The sequence below is a fragment of the Pseudonaja textilis genome, chromosome 6 (assembly GCF_049901715.1).
Source record: "Pseudonaja textilis isolate UNSWEBS1 chromosome 6, rPseTex1.2, whole genome shotgun sequence".
In the NCBI taxonomy this organism is placed as follows: domain Eukaryota; kingdom Metazoa; phylum Chordata; class Lepidosauria; order Squamata; family Elapidae; genus Pseudonaja; species Pseudonaja textilis.
Window position 1 is genome coordinate 37,720,594 of NC_141995.1, and position 26,627 is coordinate 37,747,220.

Genomic DNA, 26,627 nt, shown 5'->3' on the forward strand with positions numbered 1-26,627 from the left:
AACACCTCAGACCATGCCTTCCATCAAATTTCGACCAATATCAGTTCTCCTACAGAGGAAATACGTTGACAGGCAATGCCATTGCTACTGCCCTACATTCTGTCATGAGTCATCTAGAGAAATCTGGGAACTACGTCAGAATGCTTTTCATAGATTTACAGCTCTGTTTTTACACCATTTTGGTGGACATCTTCATCAGAAAGTTGACTGTCTTGAATTTCCCTTCTCTCACCTGTGATTGGATTAAATACTTTCTGACGGACCGGCCACAAACAGTGAGAGCTGGGTCTTTCACATCCTACTCCCTGAAGCTCAGCACTGGCTCTCCTCAAGGCAGTGTGCTCAGTCCCTACCTGTACTCGTTGTACACATATGACTGCATATCTTCTGATCCATTTAACATGATAATAAAGTTTGTAGATGATACCACCATACTGGGTCGTATTACAGGAGGAGTGTTCTGACCAAGGCTTCCTGAGACACCAACAAACACACATAAATTCCAAAAACCCTTTTAATTTTTCAATAGCTATGAATTATCATCATTCACAGCCCGGAATGAGTCTTAACCAGTTATAATTAGTCCCAGGGACATCTGCTGAAGTTCTTCAAGAGACATCTGATAAGAACACACCTTATCTTACTTGAAGTGCTGCCAACGTCTAAAGTCCCAATTAGTCTTTCCAAAAGCAGAGAACAAATTCACCACGGAGCTTTCAGAGTCCAAACTGATCAGAGCGAACAACATTGCTTCCTGCAAAGGTTTTCCTACCTTTGCACTTCCGTTATATCTTATGGCAGGGGCATTCACCTCCAAGCCTTACTCCTGAGTCGCCCCTTTGTCTTAGCTGCTCTTGCCTTCTGGCAGCTCTGCACACACGCGCACTGGGAACAGGCTCTCCTTGTTCCTCTGCCTTGCTGCTGCCAGATTCTGGAGGCTCCAGAGTCAGCACATAACTCCCAGATGGTCCTGGCCCCATCTCTATATTGGACACAAGAACCTCATCTGGGTCCTCTCCCGGACTGGTTCCTGTTCTTTTCCACTGTCCGATTCCGCTGCTGTCTGCACAGGCCTTCCCTATCTGTGTTTATACAATCACTTGCTTGTGATAATTGCTTGTGAATATTGCTTGTGAATTTTCAACAGGTAATGTGCAGTTGTATTCACAGTTACATATTTCTTTTTTCTAAGCCATTCAGTCAAAAACTTCCTAAAGAGATTTAGAACAGTTTGTATTCAAAGCTGTTTATGTTCAGGATTATGTCTTCTTTTTGTTGTACCTGGTTATGCTTTGTTGTATCTGGTTTCATCTTCCAAATGACTGTAGTCCTCCATGACAATCAAAGCAAAATAGGGGAAATGAACCTGCTATTCCTACTCCAGGAAGAAAATATTCAATACTGCCCAATATCATTTCATGTGCATCCTTCATTTCATATTTCATTTCATATTTAATATTTCATGGCTATTCAAGCAGCAGTCACATTCAGTGTTAGTTCCCTGAAATTTAATTTAGTCTTCATACTCAGTGGGAAAGACATGATTAATTAGCAGTCCCAAAGCTCCTCTTGGGGTATGAACATTTGCCCATCTCTTCTCAGTCAAAAGAAGAAAAGGCATATATACTTCCAATAAGTGTTTCAAGCTAATATATCCAGGATTACAAGAAAATTTATGGTAAACAAAGTCCATCTGGTTTCATTTTTGCTTGTAAGAGCCAATGTAGCATCTGACACACAGATTATTAAATATTGTATGTATTATTAAAATCTGTAATAATGAAAAGTAACTATATCATTTAATTTTTTATCCTAAGCCTAAACATATAATATATGCAGTGGTCATTCTAGTGGAGAAGTATTTCTGTTAATTTTCCATCGTGGGCAGAAAAGCGCTATTGAAACATACTCTCTAGTGAAGAAGCATTGTGTAAAATTATGTTCAGGACAACTTATCATAGCAAGATGGAAGTGATTCAATAGCTTGCTTAAAAACATTTCATACTATTCCCATTCTTCATTTTATTCCCATCCTTCATTTTATTATGTTAAGCTGCTTATTTTGACAATAGCATGGATCTGTATAGAATATCAGTGATGTAGTTAAAGTTTAGAAATAAATGATTCAGTTAATACCTACTTCAAAAATATGTTCAGATATTTGGCTGAAAGCTTCCATGCTAATTCTATAGTTTGCCACTTTGGCTAGAAAAATTAAGATACGTTTTTTCCCTTCCTCTTGGTGACAAAATTGCATAAAATAAACCTGGGACATTTTATTGAGATAATTTCAGAGAAAATTTTGCAGAAAACCTGATTATTTGCATTAAAAAAACACCCTATGTTATGTATCTTGTATTTTTGTACATTTCTGTGTTCAGTGAGCATTTTCCATGTTTGTGATATTTTAGGTAAAGTGTTGCTGAGAATAACCAGAAGAATAAATTCAAAGTGGGACATAGTGCAAGAATAGCCTTTTGAATTGGGGGCAATTTGCTGAATTCTGTATATGTGTTATGTGCCTATGCAGCTATTTCTCTCTCTCTCACACACACACACACACACACACACACACACACACACACTGCAAGCTTTTCCTGCTTAAAAGATTAAGAGAACATACAAAAAAAAGAACATTTTGCTCTTTTTTGATGGAAAGAATCTCCTTTTGCTCTGTGTTTCAGAATAGAGAAACTTAACACATAACAATGGGTTTATTACTATAAGGTGCAAAGACACAATCTATTTTGGATCAAGCCTTATTTTGGCCTTTAAATTATATACAACAGGCATAGAGTGGCTATACTTGGGCAAAGAAATGAACAGAGCTAAGATAAACTTTTTAAATTAAAGAGTCAATTGAATTCATTATTTCTATGTTATATGACCAGTTGAATCCAGAATAGGAAAATAAATAAAATTAAAACACTAGTTTTTAAAATATAGCCAGCATCTATTTAGTTACAGTAAACACAGGAAAAAGGTAATCCAATTCACTGCTAATATACATAATTATATTAGTTGCAAGCATTTCAGTTTCATTTATCTTTTTACTTTATTGCTAGTTTCCTAAATCTTGCTTACTTTAATTAAGTATTTAGCCTTATGAACAACTTGTTTATGTATGTTGCCAGCTGCCAGGAAAACCTAGAAATGCTGTGTCAGATATTTGTATCTTGATCTGAGTACAGCCAGGAGCTATAAAACTCTGTGGACCTGTCTATGCAATTCTTTAAAATAGGGGAAACTTCTGATATATATTCTGATAAAAGAGGCAGTAGAGAAGTACGTGATCAGCTTGTCTCTATCCTTCTGCTAGCTTCAAGGACACACTTGTCTGGTGAAAGGAATCTTTTTATAGCAATCCTCTGATACAGCTGAGAGGAGTATGTTGAAAAGAGCCAAAGTAAATGCCTTGCACTGTTCTCTCAATATATTAGTTAAATAATTAGATAGTTTCAGTCTGACAGCTCAGGTGGATATTTATAAACCGAAGTCTGTTCCTGTTGTAAATCTGTCTTGGAAATGTTTGATCAGAGATTTAACATTTTGGCATTCCATGGATGTCAGCACTTCAGTAGATAAGCTACAGCTCTAATTTCTTACTAGAAACTTTATTCCATTTGGAATCTGCAGCATCCAAAAAATACTAGAGGATGAAATCCTCATGAAAAATACAGCATTTTCCACCCCCAAATAAGGGAGATGCAGCCAGGTTGGATCGCCCCCCTTAAGTGGCCATAAAGACTTCGCTTTTCCCTCAGACATTAAGCCATTAAGTAGGTGAGAACAATGTGTGATTTTGGTGATACATGTTGGCTATAAGGTGCCTTAGTTTTTGTATTATGATTATTTTTAACAGTGACTTTTACCTTGTTTTCTATAGGCTTTATAAATTTTCTCATGTATTTTTGTGTAAAATAGGTAGATTTTATACATTTTCTAGATAAATAAAATAATAAATTAGAACCACATTGGAGAATCGTTAAAATTAATCTCAACAATTTGGTGTATATAGTTTTCAAATGACAATAATATTGTTAAGTAATACCTTAACCTCATGATGGTTAAGTAGTCAAATTTGCCACAATGCTTACACTGCTGATGAAGTACAATATTCTCTTGCATTATTACAGAACTTTAGAATTACATTTGTACTTCTTCATGCTGCTGTCGGCTCTCCAGTTTCTAGAGATGTGAAAAACAGTACCAAAATATTTATAATGTTGCAATTTCAAGTTCTAATTTTGATTTGTGATTATTTTGTGTTTCAGTTATCTGTCACTCCCCTTTCAGTTACTAGCCAATGTATATGAAGGCTTTTTTTATTCCTGTTATTTTTATGACAATTAATTAGCATATTATAGGTAAGTGTTTATTAATTAATGGTGTATATATGTCTCTTTGTCTGTATAAAATAAGGCTCACTAAGCTCATTATTGTAGAATTGACATAACACTTCAATAATGTGGCCAGTAGACAGGCCTGTCCTTTGTCATTTGATACTACGGTAGTCAGATGAACAAGTTACTGTAGTCCCTTAAAGAAGAAAATGTCACCTTATAATTTCCTTTTAAGTGACAGCACATTTTTGTCCAGGGAATTACCTTCAAATTTCTTCTATTTCTCAATATTGAGCTTAAAAAACATTAAAATCAACAAAGAGTACATAATAACATTTAATTGGATGTATTCATATGTTGAAGGAGTCCTACTCTGTGGTAGAATGGCCTGGCCTAAACTCTGCCTGTTCAGTATTGGTATTCATCATTATTTCAACTTCCAATATGGAAAACTTAGATGAATTTTACATAGCTACCTAAAATGAATCAGGCTATATTTGATTTTTTGTAGTAAATATGTCTCATTAAAGACATTCAGGAAATGAATATACTTCTCTTTTGATGAGTATCACCTTTTTAAAAATTGGATGATTGTTGTTAATCCTTGATCTTTGGGTGTTCAAAGAGTTTGATTTACATGCCCATTAATTAATGATAGTTTTTATTAAACTTATAGGAATCTTATCATCACCAGTGTCAAGTGCCAGGCATTTAGGAGATTCAGGCAGTTCAAATGAGTATAAACATTTATTGCAAGAATGTGTACTACAGTCAAGGGAAATTATCGGGAGTTAAGGATAGAAAGTAATTCAAGGTGGACTGGACTTAATCTCTTGTGAATGTGCAGGGGCTCATGACTGATTATGTTTTTGACCCCTCCCTGGGGCTCAACCTGCCTCAATCTTCTACAACCAGCAGCTCTTCCTGCCTTCAGTTACCACTGAAGTTTTAATATTTGAAGTAATTATTGACCACATGATGAGAACCCCTATGTTATTTACTGGGGCAAAGGTTCGCACTGCCGGTATATTATAATCTGAATAAATTTTCCCCATCTTCTAGTGTGATATAACAAATTACACCAATTTTATCCTTCAAAGATCTCCCATCTTAGTTAACTGTGTTTTTGTTCTATGGTGATGGTGTTTATAAATTGAAAATAAGACAAAATTCCATAGGCAATTCTAGATTTAAGGTTGTAATCCAATTATTTTCCATAGAGCTGTCTCGAGTGTCCAGGTTGGGAGGAGCTCCAGTCTCGGCTCTCACAGGCTGAGCTTGAGATTGAGGCACGCCTCTCACCATCACGTGGTCCTCCGGGCGCGCCCCAGTTTTTTGCTCAGCCTCGTGGCAGTCAGGCTGTTTTTCCTTTTGCTCCTGGTCGTTCTAGCACCTCGTGTTTTTTGATCAATTTGGACTCTTCAGACAGCGCAGGAAATTGAGGTTTGAGCTCCCTAGGGAGCCTTTTCTTCTAAGGGGAATCGTTTCACTTTTCTTTAGGGGAGAATCCAGCGCTTCGAGCGCTGCCCCCCCCTCCTTCATTTGCCGCCTTTTCGCCCCGCGCGAAGCCGCATCGTTCCTCCCCTGCCTGGTTTTTTTCTTTCCGCCGTTTCCCCCCCCGCGAACGCCCTCTAACCCAGGGAGATGCTTCCCTGCCTCTCCCAGGTCCTTCTTTGTGGCCTCCGGGCCTTTTAATTTCTTTCTGGGAGATAGCCGCCGCTGGGGATTGCCTCGTCATTGCGCCCTCCATTTTGGGCTCCCTGTGGCGTCCGCCATCTTGGGAGTGCCCAGGAGCCGCCGCCATCTTGTGTGTGGCCGCATGGCCGGCCGCCATTGTCAGAGGCCCATAACAGGCTGCTTTTCTTCAGTTGATTTATAGGCAGACTCCGGACTGCCTATATCTTTGCCTGTTTTCGCTTATTCTCTATCAGGCTAACCAGGGTTAGTTGGCTCTGCAGCCCTTCCCCCAGCAGGCGAGGTAGCAGCTCTGCCATCCCCCTTCCCCGGTCCGTCCGGCAGGGGTAGCTGCCTGGCGTTCAATTTTTGGCTAATTGGCTTCTGGGCTAGGCCCTGCTGTGCAACAACTTCCTATTTTAAATACAAAAATTTTTTTGATCAAAAGGGGGGTGCGAAACGTGCGCTGGGATCCCCGGCCTCTACGTGGGCCGCATCCAAACGTGCAACCGTCTCACTTTACTTTAAAATTATTTGGTTGGTAGCCCCAGGGACGCCTGCCACCGCTAGAGGCCTACCTGCAGGCTGCGTTGTTTTTGATTCCTGGGCAGATCCTCGGACTGTCCAAATCCTTGCTTGTACATTGCAATCCTGCCTTGGTACTCCTCTAGATATAGGAGTCTACTGGCTACGCAGTCTCCCCCCAGCAAGGGAGGTAGCAGCTCCGCCATTCCCCTTCCCCGGTCCGCCCGGCAGGGACAGTTTCTTGGCGTTCACTTCTGGCTAATTGGCCTCTGGGCTAGGCCCTACCTCTCAACAACGTTGCAAAACACCTCTGTTGCCCTTGACCAAGGGGGGCACGAAACGAGTACTGGGTTTCCCGGCCCCTGCTTAGGCTGTGTCCAGGCTTGTTAATCACCTCACATTAATCAAAATTTTTCCTCTTTTCTCCTCTCCAGATGGCAGACGACAATGCATCTCGTGGCTCTTCCCTGAAGGCCAAGGCTAAGTCTCACCACCTGCGCAAACAAGCGCAGGAAGCATCCAAAGCCTCTCAAAGGGACGCCCTTAGGCGACACAGGGCCCTTGAGAAGGAGATTGACAGACGCTCTATAAAGAGTCAAGCTCTGTGCCTCTGGATCCTTCCAATCCCACTCCCTCTACCTCCACCCATCCTCCTTCCTCTCCTGCTTCTGCCTCTTCATCGCAGCCTGGACAGGCCCCTGAGGCCACCTTACCCCCACTGCTGCAGGTCTGCGCCCGGAGGAGCCTCACCCACCCCCCACGGTGGAGATCCCCGAAAATCTCAAACAAGCGATGGAGCTGGCCATCCGGCACCGGATAGCTCAACAGATTCAGCAGCTGGCCGGTCTGGCCCCTAGGCCTGAGGCCCCCGAGGCTCGAGGATCAGCGACCTCGCATGGTCAGGTAGCTCTCCACGGGGACTTGACCTTGCCCTTGGAGATGGAGGAGATGGAGGCCCAGGAACCCGGGGACCCTACCCTCTTTGGGAACGAGGAGGATCTCGAATTGGGGTCTATCATAGACAGTGAACTCCTCTCGGGAGCAGGCCCCCCAGAAGGGGACATGTCGGAGGACGAGGGCCTCACTCCAGGCCAGCCCGCGTTTCTGGGGCTGTTTAAACCACACCTATTTAGGTCCCTCCTGTTCAAGGCCAGGAATACCTCGGGCCTGAATCCTCCCCCCACCCAATCCAGCGGCATCGGGGGTTCCCCCCGACTCTATATTCTCCCAGCCTATGGTGGAAACCGAAGTGATTCCTGTCCCACCCATCTTCTCTGACATGGTCTCAAGGCAGCTAGCCTCCTCGGGGCCCCCTCCCCCAACGCCCAGGACAAGCGGTTTTCAATCTTGAACCGCAGTTCTCTGCCTTGCTCGATCCCCCCCCTGTGGACGAGCCTGTAGTAGGTCTGGCTTCCCGCTCAACTCCCAGCGAGTCACTCGAAGCTCTCCAGCCCGAGGACAAACGAGCTGAACTGGCCCTGCGCCGCGCTCATCTCTCTGACGCCTGGGCGGTCAGGGCCTCCACTGCCGCGTCCTTCTTCACCAGAACCTCCATCAAGTGGCTCCAGCAGCTCAAGCAGCACGTTCCCGCAGCTAATCTCAGAGCGCACCAGGACATTGCCAAGATCCTGGCCGCGGCCGAGTTCTCGGCAGACGCCACCTTCCAAGCTGCAAAATTCTCCACCAGGGCCATCTCGTCCCAGGTCACTGCCCATCGCCTTCTCTGGCTCCGCTGCTGGCAGGCGGACGTAAAAAACAAGGCTAAGCTAGCATCAGCCCCCATCTCTGGGGGGAAGCTATTTGGACCGGTTCTCGATCCATTCCTGGCCGAGACCCGTAACAAACGCAAATATCTCCCTTCTCTTTCTAGGAGGTCTGACTTCAGAGGTTCCTCTCCCTCTTCTCGCCAAGGTTCTTCCTACTCTTCCTCCTTCCCCAGGTACTACCAATCCTCTCCCTACAGGCCTCCCGACCGATCGGAACCAGACAGGTCCGGAGGTACCTCTTCCAGAAAGCCCTCCCGGGGATCCGGGAGAGGTTCGTTCTGTTGTTCCCGATAATGCAGTCGCCCCCAGGTGGCTGCCCCCTTAAAAAAAAAAAAAAACAAGTATAAAAACGAGAAGAAGGAGAGCAAGAAAGCCAATCCTCTTCAGGCTTCTCGCCTAGTCAGGCTCTACTCTGACACTTAACTCCTGCAAAACCCCTTTCTCTTCAGCCTTGCCCAAACCGTTGGGGAAGCCTAATCCTCATAACTGCTTACCTCTCTATACCAAGACTCCCGGTAGACCATACAGCTCCCGGACGCAGGCTCCTAGCCTGGAGCACCCTTGTCCTCCTCACCTTGCCCCAGGGCATCTGGACGGCAACACATTTACCCCCACCCCATGTTAGCTGGGGTTCCTCTCTGGGCTCCCGGTCTTCCACAGCCTCATAATCCAGATACACGGACCCCTCGCCCTGGTCCTCACTACTACCCTTAGTCCCAACTGGGGCGGCCCTCGGTCAGCTGGCTCTTGAGTAGGGCCGACCGCCTCGCCCTGGGCGGAACCGAACTTGGTCCCCACCAGCACAGGCCACAGTTCGGGAACACTTCACGCCTCCCCTCCATCACTCTGACCTGGAGTTCTCTCAGGGGGGTTCCCAACAAGGGTCTATCCCATAACACCCTAGGGTGTCACATCGCCATCCTCGCAACGGTGGCCCTCCGGTCATTGAGGGTGCTTCCCCCCAACCCCGGCTAGGTCTTCTCAGGGGAGCTTTCCATCCTCGCACCTGCCCGGGCTCCTCGTACCGGGTTCCTAACAAGGTTCTGGCCGCTCTACCTAGTCTCCTTGCCCCACGGTCCCAGTAAGCATCTATGGCGTCCCCGGCAGGGCTACCTTCTAGACAGCCCCGCCTCCTTCATCAGGCCCTCTTGTTGAGGCATTCCAACCTCCGAGGGGTTCTCCTGTTGGGCGTACCCTCCAGCGGGTCATCAGGGTTCCAGGAGAGGTTCCATTCCAGACGGGAGCCCGCCCGCAGGACTAGCCAAGCTTTGGTATGTCCCAACCTGGACACTCGAGACAGCTCTATGGAAAAGGGGCGTTGGTTCTTACCTGATACGCTTCTTTTCGTAGAGCTGTTGAGAGTGTCCAGCCCCACCCGTAGGCCGTCTGGTGGGAAACCCTGCTGTTTGACCGAGCAAACTAATATTTTTTTCCTGAGTAAGATGAGAACAGGGCCTTCCTTCTCGTCTTCGCAAAACTGGGGAACGCCCGGAGGACCACGTGATGGTGAGAGGCGTTCCTCAATCTCAAGCTCAGCCTGTGAAAGCCGAGACTGGAGCTCCTCCCAACCTGGACACTCTCAACAGCTCTACGAAAAGAAGCGTATCAGGTAAGAACCAACGCCCCTTTCCCTGATCCTTATATTTAATTATTTTATTCTACCATATTAAAACTGCCATTTTCTGGCAGGTCACATTCATTTTAAAATTGTCTTTCAATTTCAACTTACATTCTATCTACTTTGCAATTTTTCAGGTGTTTTCCTCCCTTTGAAAACTGCCTTTCTACCTTATCTTTTTCTGGTGGTATTTTTGAACTCACATTATTATTACATATAATTGAAGGTTTTATTGCTGAGATTGTTTTCCATTGGTCTGAAGTTTCCCTGGCTGCACATACTTCCTCATCTGAAAAAGCCTCAGTAAGTTTCTTCATAATAGCTACCCTAAAGGAAACGTAGGAAATTGAGGGGGAGGGAGGAAGATATGAGCGCTCAATAAAAGACAAAAAATGCATGTCATGCTTATCTTACACGGAGTACATGCAGGAACATCCCACTCGTTAGAATTTCATTGAAATGCTCCCTTTCTTTAAAATTAATTTCAGGAGAAATTTTTCTTCCATCAAGCTGGTTGAACATCGGTAGAAGAAAGATGCAGAAGAATTTCTATCAACATTCCATTTCAGATTTTGAAAAGAGATTGAAGAAGATTGGGGATCTTCAGCTTCTTTCTTCCTATCTTTGGGCTCAATCAGGGGCTCCATCAAATAATTTAAAAAAAAATCAAGATGATGATCATGTGATTAATGCCTTACTCCTTTTCTGTGGTCATCACAGATACCTACAAGAAGGGGTGTGGGCTTCAATCACATGCTTTCATCTACCATTTTGACCTTCCTCTTATGGGCTCCCCTAGTGATAAGATTGTCTTCATTCCTACATCCAGTGGGAAAGCAGAGAAGCAGCATCACAGCTGCTTTACTCAGTCTCCAGCTGTAGGATGCTTTTAACTTCCAATAGGAATGGCATGAGAAGAGAGGAGCATCCAGACTAGTGAAGGAATGACAACTTCGTTGACTGTTGTGTATATGCCCAGTTGCTAAGAGAGGCTTGCAGCATTCCTGAGGAATGCACTTTGAATCGCCTTTTCAAATTAAGTCTGTCTTTTCCCTGAGTCAACTGTGTGGAGATCATTGTCTCCCCTCCAAAACATTCTTTTTTGGATTTGCTGTAAATTCTAATACATAAAATGGAAGAAATGAACCATTATACTGTTTATTTATTCTCTTGGTGAGTCAAAGTCTTTCCTAATTTATATGAGGTTTCCAAATCTGGTCCAAAAAATTGCTTCCAATATAGTTTATGTTTGTAAAAGTAGCTTGGCTGGATGATTGTCATCAATTAAAAATCTATGTAGTGTACTAGAAATTCATGAGTATTTTTGAAACATGATCATTGGAGCTATTTGTAGATATGGAGACAGTTAATGTTTTCTCGAAGTTTTCTACCAGTCCTACAGTTCCCAGGCAAGAGTTATTAACCTAATCCTACATAGCCTTTTCTCTGGTAATATCACACTACTAACTAGAGCATACAAAACATTTGCTAGACCAATACTCGAATACAGCTCACCAGTCTGGAACCCACATTATGTATCTGATATTAACACAGTTGAGAAAGTCCAGAAATATTTCACAAGAAGAATTCTCCACTCCTCTACTTGTTGCAGAATACCTTATGCCACCAGACTTGAAATTCTAGACCTAGAAATCTAGAACTATGCAGCCTTCGGTCTGATCTAAATATAGTATATAAAATCATACATTGCAATGTCCTACCTGTCAATGAATACTTCAGCTTCAACCATAACAATACAAGAACACAAAATAGATACAAACTCATGGTTAACCACACCAAACTTGATTGCAGGAAATATGACTTCAGCAACAGAGTGGTCAATGTCTGAAACACTCTACCTGACTCTGTAGTTTTGTATCCAAACCCCCAAAACTTTAACCTTAGACTGTCTGCTATTGACCTCACCCCTTTTCTAAGAGGTCTGTAGGGGGTGTGCATAAGCGCACCAACGTGCTACCGTCTCTGTCCTATTGTTTCTTTTATTTTCTTATATGTATCCATGTATTCATAACTATGTTTATACTTATACCTATTATCTTGTAAGCAATTGATAAATCAAACAAGTAAACATGGGAATGCAGCCTTAGAATTCCAGATGTTGTAATCTAGGAAGATACCTAGTTGATAAATGGTGAATTATTGTGTTATGAATAATAAAAATAGCAGTACAGTTTAATAAATGACAACATTATGTTTGTGATCATTCAAGTAATCGCTTACTGGATGAATACAGATTCATTAAGGCCAATGTTCTGTTTCCATCATCAGCCAGGTAGCTTCTAAGATTGTCCCGAACGAGATCCACCCTCATTAATGAAAACTGTAGATTAATGAAAGTATTAAATACCAGTGAAGAGATTGGAAGTGAGAATTCAACTATTAATTTATTTTATTGATTGATTGATTTGATTTATCAATCGCTTGTAAGATAATAGGTATAAGAATAAACATGAGTACGAATACAAGAAATAGGTACAAATAAATGGGGACAATAAGTCAGGGACAGTAGGCACAATTGTGCATTTATGCACAATGTATGTATGTATGTATGTATGTGTGTGTGTGTGTGTGTGTGTGTGTATCGATGTATATCATTTCAATAAGGTCATTCTCTTTCAAAGCTGGGCAATCTGGATTCTGGAACTAATTTGTTCTCACTACGATACAATATCATCAAAGGCAGAACTCTTCACTATAAGAATAAATTTGGGCCATTCATTTAAATAGAAGGCTATAAAAGGTTTACTAGTAGGGAGCAGTTAATCCTGCCCATGATGATAACAAAACTTTCAGAGACAGCAACTTTTGCTTCTTCTCTCCCACTCCCACAAATATTCAAATTGCAACTTACTCTCTCCAAAGGGGCCATTGAGAATTTTGCCCTCTATTTTATGTTTACTTACATCCTAAATTCAGATTGTCATTTTGGGAAATGATGGGTTGTTTTACTTCCTCCTATTTTGTGATAGTGATCTGGTTACTTGACATTCTACTTAAATTTACATCCCAGGGAACACTAACACAATACAGAAATTAGACAATGATATCAAGAGAACTCTCAGTGACCTTACTAAGAAAGATCAAATTACCAAAGAGAAACAATGGCAGTTCAGGAAGCAGTGAGCCCGTCTTCCTATGCTTCTATGGATGCCCTGAAATATAAAAGCCAGACATATTACAATGATACATTGAGTCGTATCATTTCCAGGGATGAAACCTACAGCATCACAAAAGAAATAACAAAAAAGCTTGTCACCTCACAAGAGGAAGCAAACACTCCATCAACTCCACACTACAGTGATTTCAAACAATCAGAGACGTGACTATATATGAGGATGAAATCTATGACCACATTGCTTCGCAGCACACCTGATTTAAATAAATACACAAAGATTGAAACACCCAGGATTCTGGATCTCATAAACCTCTGCCTTACCACATACTTCAAATTTGATGGACAAACTTAATCAATAAAACTTACCAGTTTCAGGACTTACATGGATGTTATTATCAAGGTCTAGATGCCATAGCACTTTCACAAATATAACCCAAAGTATGGATCAGACATGTAGATGACACCTTTACCATAATAAAACAAGGACCAATTAGAAAATACCCACAGAACCATCAACAATATCTTCAAAGGAATCCAGTTTACCAGAGAAGAAGAAACAACTCACTACCCTTCCCGGACAGCCTGATCAGCAGAGGCCACAATGGCAAACTAGAAACACAAGTGTACAGATAAACCACCTGTACTAACTGAGTATTCCACTACCAAAGCAGCAACCCAACCTCCCACAAGAGAAGCTGTGTACAACCTTTATTTAGATGAGCATAAATTCACTGCAGCAATCCTGAACAGCAGAAAAAGGAAACAAAGCCAGAGGTGGTATTCAGCAGATTCTGACCAGTTCTGGAGAACCGGTGGTGGAAATTTTGAGTAGTTTGGAGAACTGGCAAATATCATCTGTGGAGATTTTAGAGTATCCTTCCCCTGCCACATCCACCAAGCCACTACGCCCACAGAACCGGTAGTAAAAAAAATGTGAATCCCACCACTGAACAAAGTATCTATACAACATATTATAACATAATGGATATCCACACAGCCACTCAACTCAATATAGCACAATCAACACAAGCCCTAAAAAGAATAACATTGCCATACATCAAGAACATCTCAGAAACCACCAACAGATTACTACAACCACATATAATCAGTGTACCAAACAAACCAGCTAAAGCAGTGGCTCCCAACCTTTTTTGTCCCACGGACCGGTACCGGCATCACAAAATGATCCACGGACCGGTACCGGCATCAGCACGCACGACCAAGGCAAGGCGAGTCCAGCAACCAGCCAGCCAGCCATCCCCCGCTTCTCCCCACCACCTTCAACTCCTCCTTTTTACCTTTGTTGATGGGCTTTTTGGGCTTTCTTATTCTCCTCCTAATGCAAGACTCCACAGCCATCGGGACGGCTCTTCGTTTGAAGCTGCCCCCCCCCCTTGACGAAACTAAGATGCGAGGATTCCTTCAGCACCCAAACGCCGCTTTCCAACAGACAACCTCACCCGGAAGCACTTTCTCAAGCGCTGTCGAAACAAGATGGCGCCCACTTCTTTGCGGCCCAGTAAAAAATGATCCACGGACCTGTACCGCTCCGGGGCCCAGTGGTTGGGGACCACTGAGCTAAAGCCTTCAAAACATTCTAAGTAAACCAAAAGACTCAGCAGAAAAAACAACTCCTGTACAACATACATGACTGCAACAGCATATGGGACAAAAGGCAGAAGATAGGCAGAAGACCTCCACGAACACCAACTTGCAGTCAGAAAATATGATGAAAGCTCTTTAATTTCACAACATATGGACAGACGTAACCATAGTTTAAGTTGGGAAAATGTGTCCATTCTAGACCAAGCCAAGTACAAAAATGCTAAGGAATTTATAGAAGCCTGGCATTCTGACAAATTAGACATCAATAAAAACATAGGCACAAACAATATATGTATGCTATGCAAAAAATCAACACGCCAAAAAGAGAACTAGAGGACCAAAATATCTCTCTACCAGCAATCAACAGCCAGATGAGCAGATTTACTCCAAGATTAACATCAGACCAACAATCAAATAAACAGTTCCCCAATCAAGGAACTCCAGATGAGCCAAAAGTAAGCAGCCCAAGAAAGGACCTCTAAGACCACCCCAACCAACACAGGCAAGGTAAGCCACTAAAATAGAAACTGAGAGCAAATCCCTAACTTGGGTAATGAAATGTCTGCAAGAAACAGCCAAGTTCAAAGCACCGAGGACCCTTCATTCCAACCCTGCACTACAATTATTCTCATTTATTGACATTCTATACTTAGTCCTCCCTTGTTCAAAAAGAATAGCAACATATAAAGAGAACTGACCTTGTTGAATATAAAAAGCAGTGATTTGGCAGCATCTCCAGCTATCTTACTAAACAATAGGTTTCTGTTCTGCATTTCCTGTGAAAAATGCCAGTATTCTGATTCACCCTGTACATTTAAAAAAAAAGCAAACTTAAATATTTAAGATGGAGGACAACAACATCTTTTGTTAAAATGCTATAATAATCTTCAAATTTCTCCAGTATCAGAGAGAAAAAGCAAACTTTATGAACCTTTGAAATGGATTATTATAAAACTTGGTTAAGAATTACAATTTGTCGAAGTTTTATTACTTCTAGAACTATATTGCACACTTGTGAACCACTCCTATTTCTACTGATGAATTGTAAGGGTTTTTCTTCAGAGTTAAGGGAAATACTGTATAATTGCATACAACTTTCCTACTTTTTTGGAACTAAGAAATTAGTCAAATTATTGCTTACTTTGGGAGAAAATATGCTTTGATTTATTTTTGAAAAAATATGATGCAAGGTGGGAATACTTGAAGGCACCTTGCCCAATATTAACACTTATATACACTACTTTTCTTTAAGAAGTCAATGTGGTATTTCATTACATCTTCACAACAAACTTATGAGATGTTAAACTAAGTGTAATTTAATTCACATGTTGGCTAAATGTAATGCTTTTTGCAGGGATAGTTTGTGAACCAAGCATTCACAAAACATTATACAACAAAGTATTGTATAAAAATTATGGATCTTCATTTTTAAAAGTGAATTCATTTTAAAATATGAATTATTGGACAAGTGGCTAAACTTGAATGTCCTAGCTCAATTTTGTAATCTTAGGTGGTTAGGGAAGATGGTCTTGATGGAAATATATATACAGGAACTGTTGCTGAGGCAAAATAGATTGAAACCTACTTGCTAAAGGGCAGGTGCCAAAATGTCTGAGACAAAGAAAGAGATACATTGCTATCAATTTGTATAAGCCTTTCCTTAAGCTAGAAATAGAATATACTAGGTTGGAAATAGAATATTACGTCATATTTGCAAGATTCTGCCATTGTAATTGTACAATAAAAATAGCAGGAGCACTCATAGTTCTGCTTCTTGTCTGGATTACCTTAAAAGGCTGATATCAATCTTACAAGTCTGAAAGTACATTTCTGCTCCCTTACCTTTACAATCCAAGAAACTATGGAAGGTCTCTTCTGAGAAGTTTTCCATGCCTTCATTCCTTCTGGGGCTCAGCTGCCTCTAATCTGACCATTGCTTAGACTGTGGCTTCTTTTTTTCCTCCTGTCTCCCAGGAGGACGTTCTCTCAGACCATTACAAAAGGTACTACACGTGCTTTAGAAGCTTGCTGGCGGGTTTACCATCCTGCAATCTGGTTATCTTAAAATTTCCATCTGAAGAGGTTGATATGGGTCCCTTGGTGTTAGGATTTTGAAGCAGTTGAGAAGCAGTTCTGAGCCTACCTATTAACACTGGCCTGTGTGAGAACCTTAGCTAATTCTAGCTTTGTGCCATTCTACTAAAAACTTGTAAATGTAAACACAATGTTTACTCTTTGCAGTGCTGCAACTGCTGACTTTATAGACAGATTATTTTCTCTTTGATTGGCTGACTGATTGACAATATTTATAATCTGCCCAATCTACAAGGTGTCTGAGTGACTAGCAAAGAAACATAGTTGAACTATTGCCCACTTCCTGACTCCTAGACTAAAGGCAGGCATTAATCATTTCTCAAGGAAAGTATCCTGGTTGTGGCGTCTATCTGTCAGCTGAAGAATGCAAGTAGATACACAGATACTCACAATATTGTTTCAGGGTTGCAAGCTACCTTTTTTGTGTGCAAACTGCCCACTTAGTTTTCTGGTTTATCCCTCTCTGATTCTATAGGTAATCTTCAACTTACAACCATAATAGAGCCTTCCCATTATAGTCACAAGTTGTGATAGTTGTAAAGCAGATCACGAAATGACTAGATATATTTTATGACCTTTTTTGTAATGGTTGTTAATTGAACACACAGTCATTAAGTAAACCCATTGTTTAATATGGGTTGATTTTGCTGAAAACTGAATAAATGCTGGTTTTCAGCAAAAACATTGTACAACATGGCAATATGAGTGTGGCACACTGCAAATAGCAGTAATCAAGGCCAGTTGCCAAGACATACGGTTCCATGACCATGGGATGGCAGCCAACAGAACTTCAAAACCGGTCATAAGTACCTTTGGTACTTAACCTATGTGATTGGTTGTAAGTTGAGGAGTTCTTGTATTGCCTGTTCCTGATACTTCACCTGCTGAGGCTAAGAAAGGCAATATGCAGTTTCATCTTGACTGATATTGGAGACATAGTCTCACATGAAGTATCAGCAATTTTGTATATTTATTGTAATTTATAAAACTATGAATGCACAGAGATAAAAGGGATATCAATAATGCATTCCAGCTTTACATTTGCAATTTTAAAGTTGGAATTCCTAGACAGAGGACAGCGTTTTTTTTAAGGGAAATTTCAGCTTTGTTTTGCAGTAGCTGAGTGTGAAATAGTCCCAGGTGATTATTTGCCATTAAAGAAATCTGTGGCAATTAATTTGTACTTGAAGCACAATTTCTTAATGAATGACTGAATTCTTTATTGGCCAAATGTGATTAGACACACAAGGCATTTGTCTTGGTGCATATGGTCTCAGTGTACATAAAAAGAAAATATAGATTCGTGAAGAATCATAAGATACAACACTTAATAATAGTCATAGGGTACAAATAAGCAATCAAATTATACTAGGAAACAAAGTTACAGTCATACAGTCACAAGTGGGAGGAAATGGGTGATAGGAACAATGAGAAGATTAATAGTAATAGTAATGCAGACTTAGTAAATATTTGGACAGTGTTGAGGGAATTATTTGTTTAGCAGAGTGATGGCGTTCGGGGGGGAAACTGTCCTTGTGTCTAGTTGTTCTGGTGTGCAGTGCTCTATAGCGTCATGTTGAGTGTAGGAGTTGAACAGTTTATGTCCAGGATGTGAGGGGTCTGTAAATACTTTCACAGCCCTCTTTTTGACTCATGCTGTATATAGGCCCTCGATGGAAGGCAGGTTGGTAGTAATTGTTTTTTCTGCAGTCCTAATTATCCTCTGAAGTCTGTGTCTGTCTTGTTGGGTTGCAGAACCAAACCAGACAGTTATAGATGTGCAGATGACAGACTCAATAATTCCTCTGTAGAACTGTATCAGCAGTCTCTTTACAAATCTTAAAATGTGATTCCTGGTTTCATCAGTAAAACAATTGTTGTAGATCCTGGCCTCAATTATCCTCCCACCCCAAAACAGCTAGATCATGCCAGGTCCACATGTCAGTTTTAAAAGCATGAACACTATTTTATTTACTCCTAAAAAAATGAAAAATAAGTGTACACATCAATGTTTTTTTTTAAATTGCATCCTTGAGGTGCAAAATAGTGATAGCAATTTAAAACAAAGAAATACTTGAAAACTTAGGACATTTTCGGTAGCTAACCTTTAGAACTGTTTAATTTCTGAAGTTCACAGTCAAGAGACTCTCACAGCCTCTGGAATTTGACACCTCGGATGATTTCTTTCACAGTGCACTCTGCAGACACAGTACACTTTGTAATTCTAAATACTTCATATATTCCTTGCCATTCTGCATCCACAATTTCTTCTTTATTTAGCCTACTCTGGTCACAAACAACAGGAGACACTTATCTTACTATGATCCATCTTCCTGAATTGCTCTTAAGCCAGAATGAGCATTGTAAAATTGACATTTCCTCCAGATTTTTTCTATCATTAAGCATTTGCCTCATTCATGATTTAGACAAGGTCAATTGTTCTTTGTTTCAAATATATAAATAGAGGCACAACACAGTATTGATGGGACTACTGGCAATTTTGCTTCCTGTGATCACCATATATCTTGCCTAGATCCTGAAGACACTGGTCTTTTATTTGTTTAATTGATTGACTCATTGATTGATTGATTGATACCCTGCTATTTATACAGGGACTCAAGATTGCATACCCAGTGCTCCCTCCTCTTCAGGTAGGCTGGGCTAAAGAAGAATAACTGGTCAAAAGCCACAAAGCGAATTTCTATAGCTTGGTGAAAGATTAGAACTCCCAGTGTCAGTCCAGTACCTTAATTGCTTCACTACACTGAATCACCATTGAAGTTTCTTTTTCGAAGCAGTACTCTTTTAACTCTGGGAACCGGATATTTCCACATCCTAGCAAATGTGGTTATGGCCCCATTATTCAGATAGTATTGCAGATAGAAGGAGAGTTTGTTTTCATTGCTTTTTCTTAGCATCTCCCAGTATCCCCAAAATTGGAGTGTCAAAGAAAGATGTGGACAACGGTCTTTATGGGTGACATCTGCTTTTCTATATGCATGCTTTCTTGATAAAGGCATAAATTAGTTTATAACTCTCTGGAGATTTAGTTGAACATGACTAGAATCTAAATTTTTACTGTAATTCTGCAGTGACAAATACTTGACAGTCCCTGAGAAGACTGGATAGATGGTGCAGAATTTATGACATCCAGTCCTACTTCAAATTTTATCTACTTTTTTGTACTCTCCTTATAAAGTGACGTTTTAGCCTTCTTCTTTTCACACCCAAGGATTTAATCATTGAAGGAAGTCATATCACGTGCTTACATTCTTTACATTCTGTCTCTCTCCTGCCCGGACAATTTCATCCTGGTCAAATAACATTCATATGCCATTGATAGAGCCCTACTTGGAACATTTTTTTTGCATAAGCTGTTATCTATTGTCTGGAAAGATATAGTTGAGACTGCATTTGCAATGCTTGTAAAACTTCTTGTTCCTTCTCCATGAACTGGATCAAGTTACTTACAGTAGAACACCCCAGACCAATCCTCTTGTGTCTTTGTAAAGTCAAGTGAATGGATTAGAATCTGATCAATGCATTATCAATCAGCTTTGTAAAATCTCTATCCAAAACAGCATTTGTCAATCATGGCAAGTTTTAAGACAGGCTTGAACTCCCAGAATTTCCCACTAGCCACACATCCCAAGATTGAGAAACACTTGATACCATAACGTAGAAGAAGATTGAACTTTCAAACCTATAAAATGCTACTCATTATCTTCAAAGTATTTGAGCCATCTTATACATTCATCCCAACATGTTAGACAACTCCTATCAGTCTCAGTCAAAACTTCTGATTAAAAAAAAATATTCTGGTTTACTCTGAGTCATAGAATAGAGTTCGTGAGCTATTCTTTTTTTTTTTTTTTGAATAATTGCTCAAAGCAATAATTTAGTCTGTTGTCCTTCTGGATGCTCACCCACTCTTTGTAATGGGAAAAATAGTTGTTCATATTCAGATTCTCCACTATGTGATGTATGTACAGTATGTGTCCAACATCCATGTTCAACCATATATATTCTGTATGCAATTATGAAAGTAATGATTTGATCCAGTGTTTTCAGATTTCTTTATTCATATATCATTCCAGGGAGAAATATTAGGGAAATTTTGTTTAAAAATGAATGTTCACTATTGGGGAGACTTAGGACAGGGATTAGTGAATTGGTGTCTTCCAGGTACTTTTTATATGATTCTCATACATCTTGCCGTTAGCAAAGTGTAGCCACAGCATATCTAAAATATGCCAGACTCTCAAATATAAATTTATTCAAATTTGGGTTTATCCTGATCCTATTCTTTTCTAGTCTCCAAGTAATATTATGCATCCCTTATCCAGAAGATAATAGAACAAGTATTTACTAGCAAGAACTGGCATTTGGCCTGATAGTTTAGTAAAGTTTATGTTCTAGCTTTTTGGTAGCTAAGGTTTAGAGGTAATGCATTAAAAAAGGCAAAATTCTGCACACAACCAATGCAAAATATAGACTTCTTGGGACTTGATAATAAGGCATGGTCATGTTTTTTATTTATTTATTTATTTTTATTTTAGAAATGTTACATTACTGCCTACTCACCCGTGGCAACTCAAAACTGGTTACACAAATATAAAAACAATAAAAGAAAATAATAAAAAATAATAGCTCCCCACCTTCATCCTGGTGACAACACAAATTCATACAAGACATTTAGTGCGCTCCATCCTGCTCTGGGTTCCCCAGGCCTGCTGGCAGAACCAGGTCTTCAGCACCTTTCAGAAGAATGTTAGGGTGGGGCCAATCTAATCTTTTGGGGAATGATGTTCCAGAGAGAAGTAGCCACCACAGAGAAGGCCTTTCTTTGAGTCCTGTCAGATGTATCTCCCTAGGGGATGGGACCCTCAACATTCCTTGCCTTCTCACTCTAGCGGATCAGGTAGCTGTGACCGGCAAGAGATGGTCCCTCAGATAACTTGGTCCCAAGCCATGAAGAGCTTTAAAGGTGACAATCAGCACCTTGAATTGCACCTGAAAGCAAACTGCCAACCAATGCAGTTCCCACAGAGGTGAAATGTGCACATCGAGGTCTGCACAAAGGCCACTGCATTTTGCACCAACTGAAGCTTCTTGATGGTCTTCAAGGGGAGCTCCATGTAGAGTGCATTGCAATAGTCAAGATGGGAGGTGACAAGAGCATGAGTGACCGTGAGAAGGGCTTTTGGTCCAGGAAAGGGCATAACTGGCACACAACCAGCAATTGCGCAAAGTCCCTCCTAGCCATGACTGCCACCTGCTCTTTGAGCAGGAGTTACAAGTCCAGGAGAATCCTCCAATTATGCGCAGAGTCTGTTTGGGACAGTGCCATCACAAGGCTTCATGTAAATGTTGAATAGGAACGGAGAAATTACCGAGCCCTGTGGGACCCCACAAAGCAGTGGCTGAGGGCTGGATCTGCCCCTCATATCAGCACTGACTAAGAACTGCCACAGAGGAACGAAGTGATAGGATAGCACAGGTCCCCCCCATTCCAATCCCCTGAAGCCGCTCCAGAAGGATACCATAGTCAATGGTATCAAAAGCTTCTGAGAGGTCAAGAAGAGCAAGGATGGATGACTAACCTGGATGATATACCTGTTCAGACTACCTGTCCATCTAGCCCATGTTTTTTCTTTTCCATGACCTGTTGCCTAATCCTTTTTAACTGCAGACTTACTAGGTGTGAAGCTAAGTCTTTTTATATACAAACCTGTTGGTTTCTATTGATGCACAATATGAATGCCAAAGAAACAAAGCATACTAATTTCCTCCATCTCTCTCTCCCTTCTTCCCATTTTAATTATTTAGCACTGTAATTAATGGTTCTTCATGTTCCCATTTAGAGAAGAGAAGTGCAAGGAGCACCCATAAATGGAGTAGCAACAGTAATGGTTGAATCAACCTGAAGGTTGAGCTCTGATGCTTTTGTAATATTACAGTCTAATATGAAAGAGTCCTTCACACCTGCTTAATCACGATTTGCAGCTTGCTGAATGCAGCACTATGTTCAAGACTTTCCTCCCACATAGTACATTGGCAAAAGCAAACAAAATTAGCAGTATACATGAAACAGAATGTATGCCAATTAGTAGAACATTTTATAAATATTGCTTATATTTAATCACAGACAACAATTAAAGAAATTGTTCCAGAGAATGTTCATTCTACTGTCTTGAATAAAATATGAATTCTAGGAAATCTGTTGGTTGAGTATTTTTCTTAAAAAGAAACCCTTCCCTATGTGAATTTCTATTGCTGAGTTTTGTATTACTTCTTCCCTCTCCTCCTGAAAATATCCTGTGTATCAAGCACCAAGGTATAGGATTAATTTACCCCTTTCAACAAGTTATAAAAAATTGATTGACCTGAAACCTGAGTAGAAGATTTACAAATCATTTTGTTTTGTGTGTGTGTACTAATTTTCAAATCTAATAGGGAAAACCCTTTGAAGAACATTTCAGAATAAATATGAGTAATCTGGTGGTTTCTGGATGATGCAGGATGTCTTCTGAAAAACACAGTTAGGAAATCAAACAATACACACTCTTCTAGACATCCTGGAAAGTTCACTGATACGTGGGAAAGGGCTAATTCACAAATAATTACTTTTTCCTTCCTGATGGTAATTATGCCTTTAAAATGGAGATATTTTCCAAAATTTGGTCCTGCCAAGATCTCTACCTTTCTCTCAGTCACAGCTTTCCATCTGCAAAGATAGATTTTTCTTAAAGTTTCTAAAATATGCTTTATTTACCTATTTAGAACCCAATAATTGAAACCTCAGCAAGCTAAACCATCAAAGATTCAAACCCATAAAAATACCAAAACTCTGAATCTAAAGATTAAAAGTAAAAAAAAAATGTGTTGAACATGGTTTGAACAAGGTGAGTGCCTAAATATATCAAATATATAATAACTATGCTATTCTAAGTTGAAGAGAACTTGATTGTTTATCTTTCATGGCAGTGAGTGAAAATGTAATTGCAATACTGATTGGTTTCAGATTCCTTGTTAGTTAAATACTACAATGTCAACAGCCTCGGTCACTAACATTCAGAAATAGCTGAGTGACTGATTCCAAAAATTTAGTTGCAAACTGGAAATAAACTGGTGGCTTCCCTTTTAGGAAGCTGAGTTTGTTCGTGGACACTGATGCCAGAAGGATCGAAAACTTTTGGATGCAAAATAAAATAAGGGGAGAATGAACTTCTGTTTAGAGAAACTGGCATGAGTCTGTCAGAAACGAGACACACAACATTTTCTGTGCCTGCCACACTGGTTACTGGGTCCAAGAAAAATGAAGGCGATTGTGGTCTGGTTCTGGTGCAAACACGCAGTGTACTTTTTCAAATGGCCTGAAAATTGATTTTTCTCAACATTTCAAAAGTGGATGTGGAATTTGAGCAGCAGACCAAGTTCTCCTAAGTTTCCTGCCTATGTACTTTTCTGGTTTCTCTTACTGCAGACAAACCTGCCAAGTGCTGAAAATAGCTCAAATGCTTCTAGAACAGTAGCAGCAGCCAGCAGCTGAAATTCTTTCCTGCTCTTATCGCCTTCTCTTTTTCTCTTGATTGCAGGTTCTTGTTCTTCAGTTAAACTTAGACCTTTAGAGGAACTAAGCATTAAGAAAAGACCGGGTTAACAAGATCTGGATGTACAAGAACAAAAATACTAATATCTGCGACATTTCAAAAACAGGAAGACTCGTCTGACTGGTAATTCTCTACTTTTTGTGTGTGTATATCTTAAGGATTTGCAGTTTTGTTCTTCATTCTTAGATAACCTTTCTAGCCTATAAATTATTCTATAAGAACCTGCCACAAGAGTTATACTTCTTTCTTTTTTTCTTTCTCATTCTGTATCTTTCATTTGCACATATTACACAAAAGTTTTGCGAGGCTGGGTGACTTTTGTTCAACTCTTAATTACTGAGAAAAAAGTTCTCAAATGCCAGCTATGTTCATAATTAATTTTAAGTAAAGAAGGATATTTTAGTCTTTTGAATTTTTATTTTCTGTCTGATTATTGCATTTGAAAAGATTTAAACAAGTCTAAAGTTGACAGCAAATCATTTGCTCTTCAGAATTGCGCATCTATTTGAGAAAAAAAAAATCTTCTTTTTACAGTGTGCTGGTCAAATCAGCAAAGACCTACAGAAATAAAAAATATTTCTTTGGGTTTTGTTGTTGTTGTTTTCTATGAGTCCACCATATCTTGATATAATACCTTTTAGGATTCCTTTAAGTTTCTCACTAACACGCTGCCTGCCAACAGCCGCCTGTACGTCAGGTTTGTTGTGCAAGAAAAACTGCATCTCTTCCTGAGCACATGAACTGGTTTTGACTTGCTGCCTCCTTTAGCTTCCTTTTGCTTATTAACTGTATCCTTACCTCTATCGTTGGCTAAAATTCCTTTGTGTCATTTTTTCTTTGAATAACAATTTATATCAGTATCGTCACTATTCTTCCTTAAACTTGTTTTAATTGTCCCTTTCCCTTCTTTCAACTCATTCTTCAATCTACTGCACTGCATTTAGCCAACTGATGAAGGTTGGTCTGACAGCTAGATAGGAATTTTGATTGGTCTCCCAAAGCATACAGTGGGTGGCAGATTGAGGAAGATAGTATTTTATAGTCACCAGCCAAGAATAACAACAGCAATCAGTCATAGACTATCTGCTAGAATAAAGAGGGATACAGAATTAGAGTAAAAATAGAGAATGACCTTGGAAAATCTTTTTAAAGAAGTGTTGCCACTAATACGATGCTCCACCAGTTCTGTTCTCTGGAACCCACCAGTTACATGGTTCCTTATATTACACTGAGGCAGAGCAAATGTAAGAGTAATTGGAGCAAACACAGAAGAAAGCCAAAAGAACTACAACCTGGAATAAGAATTAGTCTGAATGCAGTACTCCAAATAAGAGAAATCCTACCTCAATTTGTCCATTTGGGGAAGACAAAGGATAGCAAATATGTCAATAATCAATTATGGTATTAACTTTTTGTGAAAATGCAAGAATGATGTGCCAAAGAACATTTTCTGCACAGTAATTTTCCACTAGTTCAATATTTAAATGCCCTCATTTAGCTTCCAAGAGCAAAAGCAAACACTTTCGTATTAGGAACAAGTAAAGCCAAGTTGAAGTCTAGGATTAATTTTTGTAGCAAAGGACTGCCTAGCAAATAAGGGTCTGTAACTGATAGGCTGACAACTTGAATGGAAGGGATGTGAACCCAGAGCTGTCGTTCTACTGAATGAAGGGGAAATCTCTGGAGAGGAATGGAATGCTTTTCTTTTAGCAAATATACTTCTGCATTCATAGAGAACAAACAGTAACATTCTGTGCAGATTTCCTCTTTGACAGTGTGTTCTTTGTTCACTCTCCAGTACTGGTGTCAAATAAGTTATTGGGGGGGAAATACTATTTGGATTTTTGAAAATTTACCTGGCTCCGTCTTCAGGAACTCCATAATGTTAAAGAAATATTAGCATAGTAGATATTAATTAAATAAATAAGTAATTTAATGCAGACTTAGTAAGAGCAGTTGAACATAAGAGAACTTTATTTCTGAGAAAATGTATATAGGATTGATTGATAAAGGACTATGAACTGGCACCAGTGGTTGTATAAATATTAAATAGGGAAGTTACATCCATTAATTGCTAGGTTTTTAGAGCAAAAATGTTGCCCCATAGCAACATTTTGTAATCCTAGCTCAGTATCCAGTAGCTCAGTACTTTTCACAAATATTGGAGTTCAGTTCTCATAATATTTACCCAATATATCATCAACAGATTGGGAAAACCTACATTCTCCCCTGATCAACTCAGCCCACTTTACA

At 40.3% G+C, this 26,627-nt stretch overlaps 1 protein-coding gene across 20 annotated transcripts in view; it reads left to right on the forward strand.

Annotated features, from left to right (window-relative positions):
* Positions 1-26,627, forward strand: part of SORBS2 (sorbin and SH3 domain containing 2) — a 199,721-nt gene that overhangs the window by 12,713 nt on the left and 160,381 nt on the right. For all 20 annotated transcript variants that reach the window (XM_087936284.1, XM_087936301.1, XM_087936299.1 and 17 more), the window contains one exon: positions 24,360-24,497. The gene's annotated coding sequence lies outside the window, so the exon portion shown is untranslated. The remainder of the gene's footprint in view (positions 1-24,359; positions 24,498-26,627) is intronic.